The sequence below is a fragment of the Athene noctua genome, chromosome 26 (genome assembly GCF_965140245.1).
Source record: "Athene noctua chromosome 26, bAthNoc1.hap1.1, whole genome shotgun sequence".
NCBI classification, from domain to species: Eukaryota; Metazoa; Chordata; class Aves; order Strigiformes; family Strigidae; genus Athene; species Athene noctua.
In genome coordinates, this window is record NC_134062.1 from 2,826,326 (window position 1) to 2,841,178 (window position 14,853).

Here is a 14,853-nt window from a genome sequence, read left to right on the forward strand (position 1 = left end):
GGGTACCCCAGGAAGGAGCCAAAGGCATGCAGGATGGCCTGCCTTGTCCTCACCCCCGGCTGGGCTCTGCAAAAAGGGCTGGCACTGTGAAAGTTGATCTGAAAAGTCATATTCTGCTCCGGCAGAACCTGATCCCAGGTGACATTCGAGCGCTGAGGTTTTGCAAGCTGGCTGTGCGGTGGGGTTTTGCTAATTCTACAAAATTTTGGCTCCGGCTGCTCGTTCACTACATGGGCTCCAAGCGTGCTGCCCCAAATGGGGCCAAGACACCCCGGCTGGCCAGGGGGCCCGTGATGCCCAGGGAGGGTACAGCAGCGTTCCCAGCGCGCTGCTGCCAGGAGGGCAAAGGCCTGACCCTACCTGCTGTGGCAGCCGGGTGTCAAACACACCCCGGCCGAGGGGTCATACACGGCTGGACGTGCACAGCACCACAGCTACGCTGGTGACCCAGGATGGTGCAGACGGACAGTGCTGGCTACGGGTGGGCTTAAAGTCATGGCAAACTGACACAGAAAGCCACTGCTAACACACACGACTGGAAGCAGATCAGCACCCTGCAAACAGAAGAGGCGTGTTGCCACATTATCAGGGTGCGAAAAATGCAAGCACAAACACAGCTGTGACGTGGAGCAGCACACGTAACCATGCACACACACGTGCGCACACGCACCGGTCCCTTTCACATCTAAGCCCCACATCTCCACAAGCTGTGTCTTCTCCACACCCCCACCCCCAGCTATGCGAGCACAGGCAGCCAGGGAATTCAAGCTCAAAGGCTTCTGGAGGTTTGCAAGTTGCCCAAGTCCCACTGCAAGAGATTTTAGCTTCCTTTACATCTCTGGCTGGCGGTGCTGTGGAGGCAGGCGTGATTGTGCAGTTTCTGGGCAGTGCTGGCAGCCGGCATCCTGCCTAGGTGTTTGCAGGAGGCTCCTTGCAGAGGTTCTCCAGCTGGATAGTCCCTTCACTGCAGATTGCAGTCTGGCTGCTATCCATAAACCAGAGAAAATCAGTCCCCAAGTCACACTCAATGCAGAGGCCTCCAGATAGTGGCCAAAGGAAAAGAGAAAGGGCGGGGGGGGGGGGGGGGGGGAGAAAATCTAGTGATGACAGACAGACAGACAAATGGAGAGGGGGGCAGGCAGCGTTTGCAGTGGCAGGTGTCAGTCAGGGACAGCCAGCCAGGCATAAACGGGGGCAAGGCAGGAGCCAGACAGACACAGCGCAGCACGGCAGCGTAGGTGCCAGCAGGCGTGGGTCGATGGAGCAGGACAGATGGACAAGCAGGCAGAGGCAAGGCACGGACAGCTTTCCTAGGAGCTCAGACCAGCCAAACTGCCCCTATCTCCTGTCTGGAGAGAAAGCAGGGGCATGTGGGGAGTCCTTCTGCTCCGCTGGAGTGTGTCGGAGGCATCACTGCTCCCGGTAGCTCGAGGACCATCCTCAGTAGCAGCAGGAGGCGGGCTGGGGGCAGAGGCACTGGGGGGGACCACGAGTCGGGTGTCTGGTGCTGCTGCAGCTGTTAAAACCTGGCCTTGCCCCAAGGACATCCCGCTGCAGGGGACGCCCTTCTTCTAGGCAAAAAGTGGGTGCACATCCTTCCCAAGAGGAACAGCTCTCCCCTGCCCTCAGCCTACCCCCAAACACGGGAAGGAGGGCGAGCGTCTCTCCCTCCTGCTCAGGAATCACTGCACAGCACTACACTCCGGGTCCTGCTCAAAACCCGCCAGCAGGATGCCCGTGCAGCCCGTCCCTACCAGCAAACCCATTGCTGCCCCACTGCTAATTGCTGGGGAGGGGAAGGGTGAGGTCCAAGCCACCAGGACCAGGGGCAGGACTCCTGGGGAGAGACACCAGGCATCCTCTCCGGGACCATTAGAGCTGGGGAGTTACGGGATGGAGGGGCAAGGGGAGGGCATCCGGGAATCAGAGCTATTGATCTGGCAGAGATGGCAGCTCTAGGCTTGACTGATGGAAACGCTCACCTGCCCCGCAGTGCAGCGCCTGCCCTTGCACGGCCCCACTCTGCCTGGCCCCAGAGCTCCGGCTGACAGGAGGGCTGCGAAGGGATCGTGCTTCTCCCTGCGCCAAGCCAAACCCAGGCCCTTCCCACCCCTTCTTCGAGGGACAGCAAAGGGAGGCTGCAGGACAGCTTTGCCCTTGACTGGAGAGACAGAAGGGCCCGTGGGAGCCCAGTGCGGCCCCGCGGATGCTATATGTAGCATGGCCCAGATATGACACCCCTGGGCTTTGTGGTGCTGCTGCACAGAGCAGGGCTGGAGGAGACTGCGCTCCCCTCGTCCCCGCATGCAGCACACAGCCACGGAAAACAGGGGCAGGCAGGGCTGCTGCTGCACCACTGACCTGGGCTCCGCTGCGCTTCGAGCTGCCATGTTAGCCCAGCAAGGAGAGGGCTGCCTGGCACAAAGCCCCGGCTTTGCCAGGCTGCTTTGCCTGCAGCGTGCAGAGCTCCTTCTTGGGAGTCTCTGCCCTCTTCATGGCTGCGTCCTGGGTACAGAGAAGCCCCAGAGACTGAAGACCTCAGACTAACAGAGAGTGATCCAGGGCTAGGAAGTACCCATGAGGAATCAGTTCCAGTCCCTGCACTGATATCCCTCACTTCTCTCTGTTCCTGTTTTCTTGCACACTCTGGCTAGCAGAAAATCTTGGCTCTGCGCTCACACCCAGCCACATGAGAATGTCCCAAAATGGGGATGTTGTCCCCTCCTGCCCGTTGCGGTGGCTTGGCTTTAAGGGAGGCTGCCAGCAGCGAGTATTCCCTGTGGTGTAGGATCCCCCAATAGTAAATCCCTGCCTCATCTGGCACTGCTGCCTTTCCACCCTACTGGGATCTGGGAGGCGCCAGGCAGGATCCCAGCACCGCAGCTCTCCTCCCCAACTAGAGCAGAGCAATTCTCCTTGCGGTCTGGTGTCCAGCTGGAGGAACGGGTGACCATCTCCATCTGCCTCTAGCCCTTCCTGCCCAGGGCCACTAAAATCTTCCTGCAAGATACTTGGAAATCCTTATGGGAGCCAGCCAGGACACTAGGAGCCGATTCAGCCTGGAAGAGGGGGTTGACTGAGGCACGGAGCTCTCAGCTTGTTCCATCTGCTCCCCAGACTGAGTGGGAGCAGTGCTTGGCTGCCTGCTCCAGCCTCCTCCTCACTGCCTCCCGTTGCAGCCAGCAATGCATCCTGCTGGCGCTTGGCAGGGGTTAGTTTTTTTTTTCCCACACAGCTGCTGGGATGGGAGACCTGCTTTCTGCACCATGCCCTTGCAAAACCTGATCTCTGTTGAGCTTAGAGGGAGACTTGTCTCAGGGGGGGAAGGAGAAACATCTCTGCCAATGGAATCAGGCAGGTTTGGCAGATAGCTCCTAGCTCAGAGTTTGCAGATCTACGTCTCTTACCTGCAGGGTGAGTGGCCAGAGGGCCTGTATCCAACCTCTTTGCAAGGGTGCTGCATCCCATGGGCTCTCTGTAGGAGAGTTAGCACAGACAGAGTTGGAACTGGGAAAAGATGCCACTTCAGGGGGTGAAACACCTCCACCTGCTGAACACCTTGCCCTGTGACACGCCGCAACTGCCTGCCCCCCCTTAAGGTGGCAGTCAAGGGGTGTACCTGTGGGGGCTGATGCCAGGTTGTGAAGCGTTAGAAGTCCCAGACAGCCCAGCTGATTCCCAGAGCAACTTTAAACCCCTTTGTTTTGGGGAAACGTACTTGTGCAGGAAAGGAGGAGCTCTCAGGGGCCTCCTAGGAAGATGCTGGACAGAGAAAGAGGTGTAGAACACTGTGCTGCTTCTGCTTCCCATCCCCAGCCTAGCTTTCTCCTCTCTGTCTCAGGAGACATGAATAATGCAAGCTATAGAAAATGGAAATAGCTTCCCTGAATTTTCTACTCCTACCTTCTGGGGCTTAAGGAAAGGAAACTGTTTATTAACGTTCCTTATTTATGAGGAAACCACTGGGTCAGGGTGGTTGACTTTCACCACACAGGTTCCTGCAGATTGTTCCAGAGACGAGCTACTGGAAGCAGCTGCCTGCAGCATCCCCCCGTGCTCCAAGCTCCTCGCTCTGGAGGGAGGCAGGTTAAAGGCAGGCAGGCAGGTTTGTCCCTTCCAGGCACAGAGCAGAGCTCGGTTCTGCAGGCTGCAGACTGGCAGGAGGCCTCGGCTCTGCCCCCGGCAGCACTGGAAGGGCAGGGGCTGTTGCTGCAGCACACACAGTGCTTCCCTTTAGCAGGCAGCCAGCTGCTGCCCACACTTGGGTTTGTGTCATCAGCTCCAGAGCCCGCTCATCTCCCCCATTGTTAGCAAGGACAATGGGAGCGTGTACCCGGCTGGGCCAGGAAGGGCTTCCCCCTGCTCCCTGCCCGTGTGCCTCCGTAGCCCCAAGGACACCCAAGTGTCTGCCCAGAGCCTGGTGCTGGCTCTCCTTGGGGACACTCCGCCAGCCCCGCTCTCTGCGTCACCTTCCTTCTCGGCACCCAGCCGGGAACACCAGCATCCCTCCAGCCACATCTGAGCCTGCAACCAGACTTGTGCTGTACTTAGTCACCCAGCGATTCCTCCCAGTCCATAATGACAAATTGTTTGGAGCAGAGGGAGATTTTCAAACACTTCCTAGGCAGCTTTTTACCCATTGTTGTCTGCTTCTGTTTGCTTAGGAGGCTGGAGATCCTCGTGTTTCTGGGCTCTTGCGGCAGAGCGGAGTGCCCCATCACCACCTCTTCTAAAAACATGTCCTGAAGAAATTGCTTCCTTTTTTTTTTTTTGTTCAGGCCAACCCCCTGATTTGAAATACTAGTCTCTAGGAGACGGATTGTGAAAAAAAGACAGCAAAGTCAAAAAGACTCAACGAGCTTTTGTAAAACCAAACTTAAAACCGTGGGTAAAAGTTAAGAAATGAAAGGGGGAAAAAAAAAAAATCTTGATTGTAGCAGTGGGGGAGTTTACCCAGGCATTCACTAAAGATCTATGCTGGTGTGAGTGCTCTTCAATATCCAAGCAGCATGGCAGCAGTGGGAGGCCCTCCAGCACCGCCACAATCACTTCATTTATGCTATAGCACAGAAGATTGTTTCCAACAGGGGTACAATATCAAATGTCTGTAGATGCTGTTGTCTTGGGCTTTTTCCACCCTACTGTCACTCAAAGCAGGCAAGAGGGCCCAGCCTTAGCCCCGCATGAGCCTCTCGCCTCACAGTGCAACAGCTCTCATGGAAACCCTTCCCCTTTGGAGCACCCAAAGATGGGCGCTGCTGGGGAGCCCAAGTTTGCTCAAAAGGGAAGAGCAACACTCAGGCAGAGCTCTGGCCACGTGGACCAGGAGCAGCACAGCCTTCATAGTTAACTACTATAGTTAACCATAGTTAAGCACTTAACCAAAGAGAGAGAAGTGGAGGCAAGACAGGATGGGATTTTGCCCAGCTTACAGACTTGCTTTGCCTCTAAGGTGATAAAGCAGGATAAATGAGTCTGTATCTCAGACAGAGGCAACGTTATGGGAAGGGCTGGAATTCCTGTGTTGTGATGAACGGTGTTCAATGGGCCTCAGTCCTCCTCAAAAAGTATCCTTTTGAGGACATTTTCTGTACTGAAAGAACTCAAGTCTCTGAAGCTGAATTATCAATATCAGGAAGTTTTGGGGAAGGTTTAGTTGGAGATTTAGCATAAGCCTAATTCATACAAAGCTGTTAGTAATCTTAAACTTAGGAAACCAACTCCAAGGTGGACTTTGAATTCTTCTGAAAAACGTCCATAAAACATATTTCCTCCCTAGTCAAACCTGAGGACTGCCTTTTGTACTGAGTGCGCTTTGTCATCTGCAAGCATGAGTTTGCGGCAAAATTTTTCTTAACAGTTTCCCCCTATCACCGTCATTTCCGTAGGAAGATAAACCTTAAATGCTGGTTTGGTTTGTGTGTTGGAAAGAAGATTAGCTCCCCATCACTATCTTGTCATCTTTCTGAGTTAGTACTGATTTATCTAAAGCATCAGTAACTGAACAAGCTGAGGCACTTCCATATCTAGCGCATTTTAAGTTTGGCCTGGTAGCACGGCAAGAAACAGAACAGCACCCTTCTCACTTTGAGGGCTTCGCTGAGGGGCAACAGCAGAGCTGGGAAGTACGGTCGGCTCTGTAACCAGAAGCATCAAACCACAACAGCTTGGAAGGAGGATGTGACTGGTGAGGCCCCCACGGAGGAAAGTTCGACAGGTGCCACAGCCCTGCCGTCCGTCCTGCACTAACTGCTCCTGGTGAGATCCCACTCCAGTATTCCAACAGCTGCCAGTTGACTCCTTTAACTGACACCAAAACCTCTGCCCCCCCCTTAGGAGTTTCACATCAAAGCTGTCACTCGCATGAAACAGTGGGTTTGTTCCAAACCCCTCATATTTTCCAAGGCGAGGCAGGGACACCAGATGCGGGGACAAGCTTAGCTGCTCTGTTTAGACGCCCTTTCCCCTGGGACTGACAGCTCAAAAACCGTATAGCCATGTACCATAAACCTCTGCAACTTTTTAAAAAAGTCTTTACTGCACAAAGTAAACACCCCCCCACCTCTGGTTACTGGAAGAAATCTCTCCGTGGGGCTTCAGATAGCTTGAGCGTGTTCCCAGTCAGAAGCTGCACACAACCTGGCTAAACATTTATTCCTAATGGAGTCTGGGATCCTGCCAGCCAGCACTTGATTACAATTAACTTACTCTCCTATTCTTTTAAGATAATTTCCATGGTTTATCCATCTGTGTATTGCTTCTAATAGCTTAACAATATCCTGTGTGTTAAGCGCAGAGCTTTATCTTTTTCTGTAAACAAACCACCCGGCGGTGGCACAGAGTTGCAGAACCTCACCTGCCTTCTAGTGTGTTCGGCCAAGTTCTTGCAAGCAGCCGCTCCAGACCCCCAAAACTCTGCCCGTACCACCATACAGCCTCACAAACCCCCCCTCCTTTCACTGCTCACCTCTCTGCTCGAGTTATTTTTGTGATGATAGGCTTTGCGAGCTGTTTACAAGCGAGTGCAGAATAAAACACATGCATAAATAACCCCACGGGCAGCAGTAGAGCCATGCTCCCCTGTTTGTTTTGATTGGAAAGGAATTTGGTCTTGTTCAAGCAAATCCTCTGCTCCAGTGGGTACACAAACTCTGCCCAGGGAGTCCCAGTTCCAGGCTAGACAGGGTGCCCAGTGGCTGGGAAGCGGGGCTGGGTTGGGCAGGGACTGCAGCACCTCCAGACACCCACCAGCTGCCCCGGAGCTCTGCCCCGGGTGATGTCCACTGCGGTATTGCAACGTCACTTATCTGGGCATCACCTCGTGATACCCAAGACTCCACACGCAACAAACGCTTGTCCTGGTTTTGGCCAAACTGCAACTGCGGCCGCAAAGGTAAAAAAACTCTCATGAGCACGAGCAACAAAAAAACTGGGTGTGAAAATTGCTAGGGGTGTAACGCAGAGTTTGAAAAAAGCATTTGATTGAGGACCCAGAACACCGAGTAATGGAAAAAAGGGAAGTCACAGATGCTCTTCCTGGTCAGAAAGGACAGTGTTATTTCGGATGCTGGGGCCCAGATGCTATCTCCCCTGTGCAATAAAACAAACATACTGAGGCACAAAGCCACCACCACCAAATCTCTGATCTAGAGGATGGCAAACAGCCTAAAACCACTTCCCACAGAGAAAAAATTCCTCCATCGCATGGAGTTACACCCTTCCCTACTGTTATCTGTTGCAGCCCTGGTCGGAGACCTGTGGGACACCTGACACCCCCTTTGTGACCCCTGGCATGCAGGGGCCCCCCACCCTGGGACGCTCGCAGCCCCCTCAGCAGCACACAGGGCACCCCTGGCTCTCCTGCCCAGGCTCACACCACACCCTGCCTGCTCTGTCCCCCTGCACCATGGCACATCATCCCTCCCTGCTCTGCCCTCACGCCTGTGTGATCTCTCCCCCCCAGCATCCTGGCCCAGGCACCTCATCTCCTTCCCTCCTGCCCTTCCCAGCCAGACCCTGGTGCCATCCCTCTTTTTCACTCCAGCCAGCCCATGGACTACTCCAAAGCCCAGCTTAACACCAGATGCCCTCTCATTTCCTTTATTTATTTTTTTTTAAAAACCTCAAAATAAGCATTATGTGTCCTGATGTGATTTCCCAAAGTTTTCAACCATATGCCCCCACTTAAGATGATTTTCACATAAACACATCCATTCTAATGTTTTCCACATTTGTGCTCCAGTTTTCCCGGAACAAATGCTTTGGCAGCATCATTCCCCTGTCAGTAATAATTGTGAAGGGAGTGTACTACTTTGCACTGGTCAGAAAGAGCTATAAAAGTGAAGGAAATAAGGCTGGTTCTCCATGAATTTTTAAGCATTACTTTTATGGATAGATCTCTCTGATCTTTCTACCTGCAAAGAAGTTCTTGTGGTCAGCAGGAAAAATGTGCATTTTTCTTTTAAACAAAGTCCTGGGTCCGATTGGAACCCTGTGGGTATCCCCCAGGGATCCCAGCTGACTGGGCAACCACCGCAGTGATTTTAGGCGTGGGGAAAACTGCCAGAGACAAACCAGCAGCCCTGAGTCAGCAGAGGCACCAGGGCCAAGGGTTCTCTGCCTATAGAACTTAGTCAGGCCGTACCCTTCAGCTTGCTGAGGCAGCTGCAGAAAGGAAAACTTGGAGCAGTGAGCCAGCGCACTTTGAATACCAGGGCAGCATCAGAGTCCCACCACTCCATCATTTCTCTCAGCACAGCAGGTGGGAAAACGGATTGCACAGAGGCTTTGAAGACCAGGCTGACAGCAGCAGGCAAAGGGCAAGCCAGGATTAATATAGGCCAGGATTATATATAGGCCTCACAGGTGAGGTGCTGAGCCATCCTATTATCCCAACTCCAGGGGACTTGAGGCTTCTGGTTCCAATACTCATGAAGAACCCCTGAGCAAGGCAAAGCAGGACCCCCATGGCAGACTCATGAGTTATCTTCTCTAGAGGGTCTTGGCACTCAGGAGTTAAAGAGCTGATGTTTAGTGGAACTGGAAGCTCAGATCAAAGCCTTGGGTGCCGGCTACCAGATTGGAGATACTGTGCCAACATGAAATGCTGAATCAGTGTAAGTTCACTCTGCTGATCCAGGTGTGTTCTTGTATTCTGTTTGGTTTTGGGTTTGTTTTTTTTTTTTTTTTTTTGAAGGAGGAAGCTTTGTCCTCGCAGGTTTGTGCCGGATAGGCTATCATCTGTGCTCCTGCAGCTGACACAGCCAGCACAAACAGCTCTGCATGTGCCAGCAAATGAGACTAAAATCTCTCCGTGCACTGGTCTGGGCAATACTTTCATTGCCGGGTGATGCAGCAACATGTGGATCCAGAACCAATCAATGCAAAAGAGCAGTCTGCTACGGCTGTACTCTAAAAAGGTACTAGAAATTTTGTGGAAAGGGAAGTCTCAAGGCAGGGGACAGCTTTATGGCAGGCAGGACACAGATGCCAGTGGTGACACACAATGCCGGGTCTGGCAGAGCAGCTCTCTCTCTCCAGATGTTTTTCTAGGTTTCTCATGGCATTATTTTGTGTCCAGTGGGCCCAAAAAGAGATACCCGTGCCTGCAGCGGTTGGAAAGGCCTTTGGCCGGGCAGGCTGCCTGGAAAGCTCCCAGCCCACGTCCCAAGGCTGTCATAGTTTAAACCCAGCCAGCAGCCAAATACCACAGAGCCATGCCCTCACCCTTCCCTGCCCAGGCAGTGGGGGAGAGAATTAGAGGGGGAAAGGTAAGGGGCTTTGTAGGTTGAGATAAACACAGTTTAATAATTGAAATAAAATATAGTAATTGAAACCAAACGTAATAATAACAGAAAATATGAACAGGTAATGCACAGTGTGATTGCTCACCCTCTGCCAGCTGATGCCCAGCCTGTCCCCAGCTAGCAATCCCAGGGAAGAGAAGATCTCAAAACCTGGAAGCAAGAGCCTCCACTTCCCAGCCGACCCTCCTCTATACATGAGCATGACATTTTATGATATGGAATATTTCCCTGACCAGTCTGGGTCTGTTGCTCTGGCAGTGCTCCCTCCCAGCTTCTTGCACACTGTCGGGACATGGAAAGTTGGGAATCCTTGATTTCTTAGCAACAACTGAAAGTATCAGTGTACTTTGAACATTCTTCTCATACCAAATCCCATACTGAAACCAAACCACACCACTATGCTAGCTACTAAGAAGAAAAATTAACATTATCCCAGTCAAAACCGGGATGGGGTAGACTAGAACCAGCCTCCCACCCGCTGCTTGGCACTGGGAGCCCCTTCCAGCCCCATCACTGCTGGGGAAGGGGAGGCACAGGAAGGGAAGCAGCTCAGCCCCCACATACCTACTCAAGCCTCCAGGGTCAAACCACTGGGGAAGGTTCCACAAGTGTTTATCCCAGAGTAAGCACATTGGCAATTAGCCTAAATAAAGGCCAAAGCCAACTACTAACACAGGCTTAACCACCCAAGGGGCATCTTGGTGCTGCAGAGCGCCTCCCCCCAACCTCAGATTAGACTCTGCATCCCTAAAACCATTTATATCGCCTGATAAATCTGGTCCAGAAAGCAGGCCACCAGCACACCACACAAACTCAGAGCAGCTACCTCCCCCCGAGTCTTACCAAGCACAGGGAAGATTCATCATCACAGTCTGTTGCTATGTTAAATTATAGGGTGGACCAGCCTCCCTACAACAATCCCCCAAAGATCTCCGGAGCTGGAAAGTGAAGATAAGACTCTACAGAGACATCCTAAAGTCAGTCCTAAACAGCAACCCTCTATAGTCTTTCTGAAGCACCCACGCTTCTCCAGGCACCAAGCCCTCTGTTGTGCAGCAGCAGGCACCACATCACCCAGGCTGAAGCACCATCCCCTGGTACCTCTCCTGGGAGCAGCCTCGCTCCCCTGCTCAGGCGCAGCTCCCGCGGGCACGACAGCACTTGTAGGGTCCCCCAGCCTCACCCGCCCTCCCTCAGCGCTGTAATTCTTAACTCAGAGCTAGAAAAAAAAAAAAAGATGCATACCCTACCCGCCCTAGGTGACCACTTAAGCAAAATGCAGGCTCATTTATGAAGTCCACAACCCTAAAAGATATTTTAGGAATTTCTACCGCTTCTAAAAACATTGACACCCAGCATCCAGCCCAATATCTGTATCTACCTGCTTTTTTTCCTAAAGCTTTACTCACAAACATATCAAGGACCCTTCCAGCACCTCCCAGTTCCCTCACACCAGACAACAACACAAGCAGAACCCCCCTTTACCTCCCCCCCAACTGCTGGGAAGCTCCTTATAGGGCTCCCAGCTGCATTCCTGGGGTGCTGGAGCCCTCCCTGGCAGCACCTCAGGGTCAGTTAACAGCAGACAGGGGCAGCACAGCCTGGTTTATTGAGCAAACCCATTAACCCTTGCATTTATATCATGCTGGGCTTGAACTCTAAACAAATTATTTTGGGCTTTTTGCATGCAAAAATATTGTTGCTGTGTAGTGTGCGAGCAGGAAGTTATCACTCTTTTTCCAGTGGTCTCCTTGGTGTTTTTTGAGAGCCAGCTTACCAAGAAACCCCCCTTCTCTACGCTCCCTATGCAATGATAGGGGAAAAAAAAAATGTAGAAAAGAAGATTTATGCTCTCCCTTAAGCATGGGTCCTTCCTCTCGCTGCAACTGGGTTTGTACATTCATTGCCTGGAAGTTCCTGGATACAAAGCACTGCCCAGTGTGAGTACCACAATATTTCCCTAGATTGCTAAAACTGAGCTTTCTGACACCGGATTTTAAAACATGAGATTATAAAGCAAGCTTATAAACAGGAGATTATTAAATTGCTATTTTAGGTCATATGCTGGTTTGGAAATCTTTAGAGCAAGTTTGTTTCTCAGCTTTTTGCTGCAAGGATGAAGTCAATCATTTGCCTTTATTTATTTATTTACATACTTTTTGAACTATATTTACATATAAACTATGTTTATTTACATGATTCTTTGCTATGTGAGCAGTAGAGGGGGTTTGTGATGAGTCAATCATAACATGGTATGTCATTTTACCCTTTCCATGGGATAGATTTTTTTTTGTGTGTTTTTTTTTTTTTTTTTTTTTTTAAGCTGTGAATCTCTATTTTGAAGAGATTCATATTTCAGGTAAAAAGTGTGTTGGGCAAGATACTTCCAAAAGCAGTGTTTAGGATCATGACCTCAACCTAGGCTAAGGCTAGGAAATAATAGAGAAAACATATTCCTCCAAATACCTGTCACTGGAATCTATGCAGCTGTTACCCAGGGGAAATACACGTGTTTCTGTGCATCTTATTCAATAAAACTAATTTTCTTTCTTCCTATTTCTTAACTAGAAAGAAATACTTATAAGTGTTTCGGAGGCCACACATTAGTAACCCCCAAAGAGCAAGTTACTTGCAACCAAAGGAAAAAATGGAAAGTTCTGTTGGTGAAAATCAGAGGCAGGGACAGAGAGATGGGCAAAATGAGAAAGGTAGGGAAAGAATTAGATGAAAAACATGTACTGTCAGAGGAAAACATTGCTATTATAATCAGGCATGCACACAGACACAGGGGAAAGCTCTACTTACATATAAACGTACACTCAACAAAGAGGGGATTTATTAAGCATCACAAACATTGTAATCTGCTGTTTACTATGAGAATAGTTAATAAATGCCAGGGACCAAACCACAACCTATTTTAATGCAATTCCTGTCTGTGCTGGCAAGCCAGGGCTACATTTCTGAAAATATATTAGAAATAAATCACAAAAAACTCCATTACGATGAAGCGAAGCCTTATAAATACGAATTAATCAAGTGTGAAGGGCCAACAAAGACTGCATGTGTCCTCCTCGTGCAAAGCGATGGCTCGATGGAGCTGGCTTCTTCCTCCATTCCCCTTAAAACTATATTAATTGCTTTTGCCGTGGAGAAATTTGAGGGAATATACACTGAAACCAGCTGAAAAGAGTCAGAAACAGCGTTAAGAGGGGTAGGGGAGGAAAACAGCTCCCTGACCTGGACCGGTGGGTGTGAACGCAGCCCCTTGCACCGTTTATTTAATGTCCTTCTTTATTTCATGTCCTTCCACGGTGAAGTGGTCTGGGGTGGGTCAGGCGATATAATTGTTCAGCACTTTCCAGCAGAGTGTTTTAGGGAGCCTGGGGGGGGTTCTGGCTCTCCTGGGGATAAAGCTGTGTGATACAGGTAACTTGGCCTGTGCGGAGGGATGTGGGGAAGCAGGATGGCGTTGGCATCCCTCTGGTCTGCAGCCCTGCGTTAGCTCCGGGGAGCTGTGGGCAGGCTGGTTATTCTGCTGGGGAGCACCAGAGGGTAGCATTGCCTTTCGCTGGAGCCTGCTCGGGGGGAGCCAGGCAGTGCTGCTGCTTCCCCGAGGCTGGACCCTAAGGTCTTGCAGTGGTCTGTTCCTACACGTGGGAAGAAATGCATTGTAGAGGCTAAAAATCTTGAGTTTTGTTTATGGAATGCAGTCTATTGGTAGGGTTTTGTGGGGGTTTTTTGTTTGTTCTTTTTTTGGTTTTGTGTTTTTTGGTTGTTTTTTTTTTTTTTTTTTTTTTTTAATGATCCTTGGGTTTTCAGCGTTTGGTCTTGTTTTCCCTGGTAGGGCGGATAGGAGGGATGCAGATGAGCTTTATGGACTCATCGTGAGTTGCACAGCTCTAGTTCACTATATACCACCAGGCCTCGGTTTAAAGCACTGAGGCAGTGCTTTAGTGGGGAGGGGGGCTCCCAGCTCTGCAGGAAGAATTTAAAAAAATGCTGATGTCCTAGAAGCTTGCTAGATGAAATGGTTACAAGTAATAGCAGTACAGCTTCTGAATGCTGGCAACGGTGGGCATGGTGCGTGCAGCGGGTTCCGTGAAGCTGCATGGTTGCATCAAGGGGGCGAGACAGACTTCAGTGGGAAGAGCTGGGGCAGGGTCTGGAGCACAGGTCTGCTGGGGAGCGGCTGGGGGAACTGGGGGGGTTCAGTCTGGAGAAGAGGAGGCTGAGGGGAAACCTCCTGGCCCTCTGCAACTCCCTGCCAGGAGGGTGCAGAGAGGGGGGATGAGTCTCTGGAGCCAAGTAATAAGCGATAGGACAAGAGGGAATGGCCTCAAGTTGTGCCAGGGAAGGTTTGGACTAGATATTAGGAAGGATTTCTGTGCAGAAGGGGCTGTTGGGAGTTGGAATGGGCTGCCCAGGGCAGGGGGGAGTCCCCGGGATCCCTGGAGGGGTTGAAGAGTCGGGCTGAGCCAGCGCTGAGGGATCTGGGGGAGTTGGGAACGGTCAGGGGGAGGGTCATGGTTGGGCTGGAGGAGCTGCAAGGTCCTTTCCAACCCAGAGGATTCTGTGATTCTGTGATATGCTCAGTGGTGAGGGAGTGAGGGACTTAGAATTGGGGGCTTTTCTGGATGGTCTTCCAGGCCTAATGCGTCCTTCTGCAGGTATGGACCAGGCTGAAGAAGGACTCTGAATCTGCCTTGATGGCTGTAGACCTCAGAGTTGCACTGTGCTGGCTGCAGCTCAAGCTACCTTAACCTGTAAAATAATTTCCAGGCTCTTGCTAAATGCAATCAGCAACTGTTTGTTGATCACTTCAGTATTTTCCTGTCCCCATCTAGCTAAATTCTCTTCGACGCCGTTTACAACTCAGAAAAACATCAGGCAGCGGAAAAAAAAAAAAAAAAATTGTTTCCTTGTTTGCAAAATAAAAATAAAAAGAACACTTCCCTGCTTGAGGGGCGTGGGGACCTTGTTTGCCCTGCTTCAGCCTGGAGTGAGGTTTTTATGGACAGGTTATAAACCTCTGCACAGCAAGCTCTGT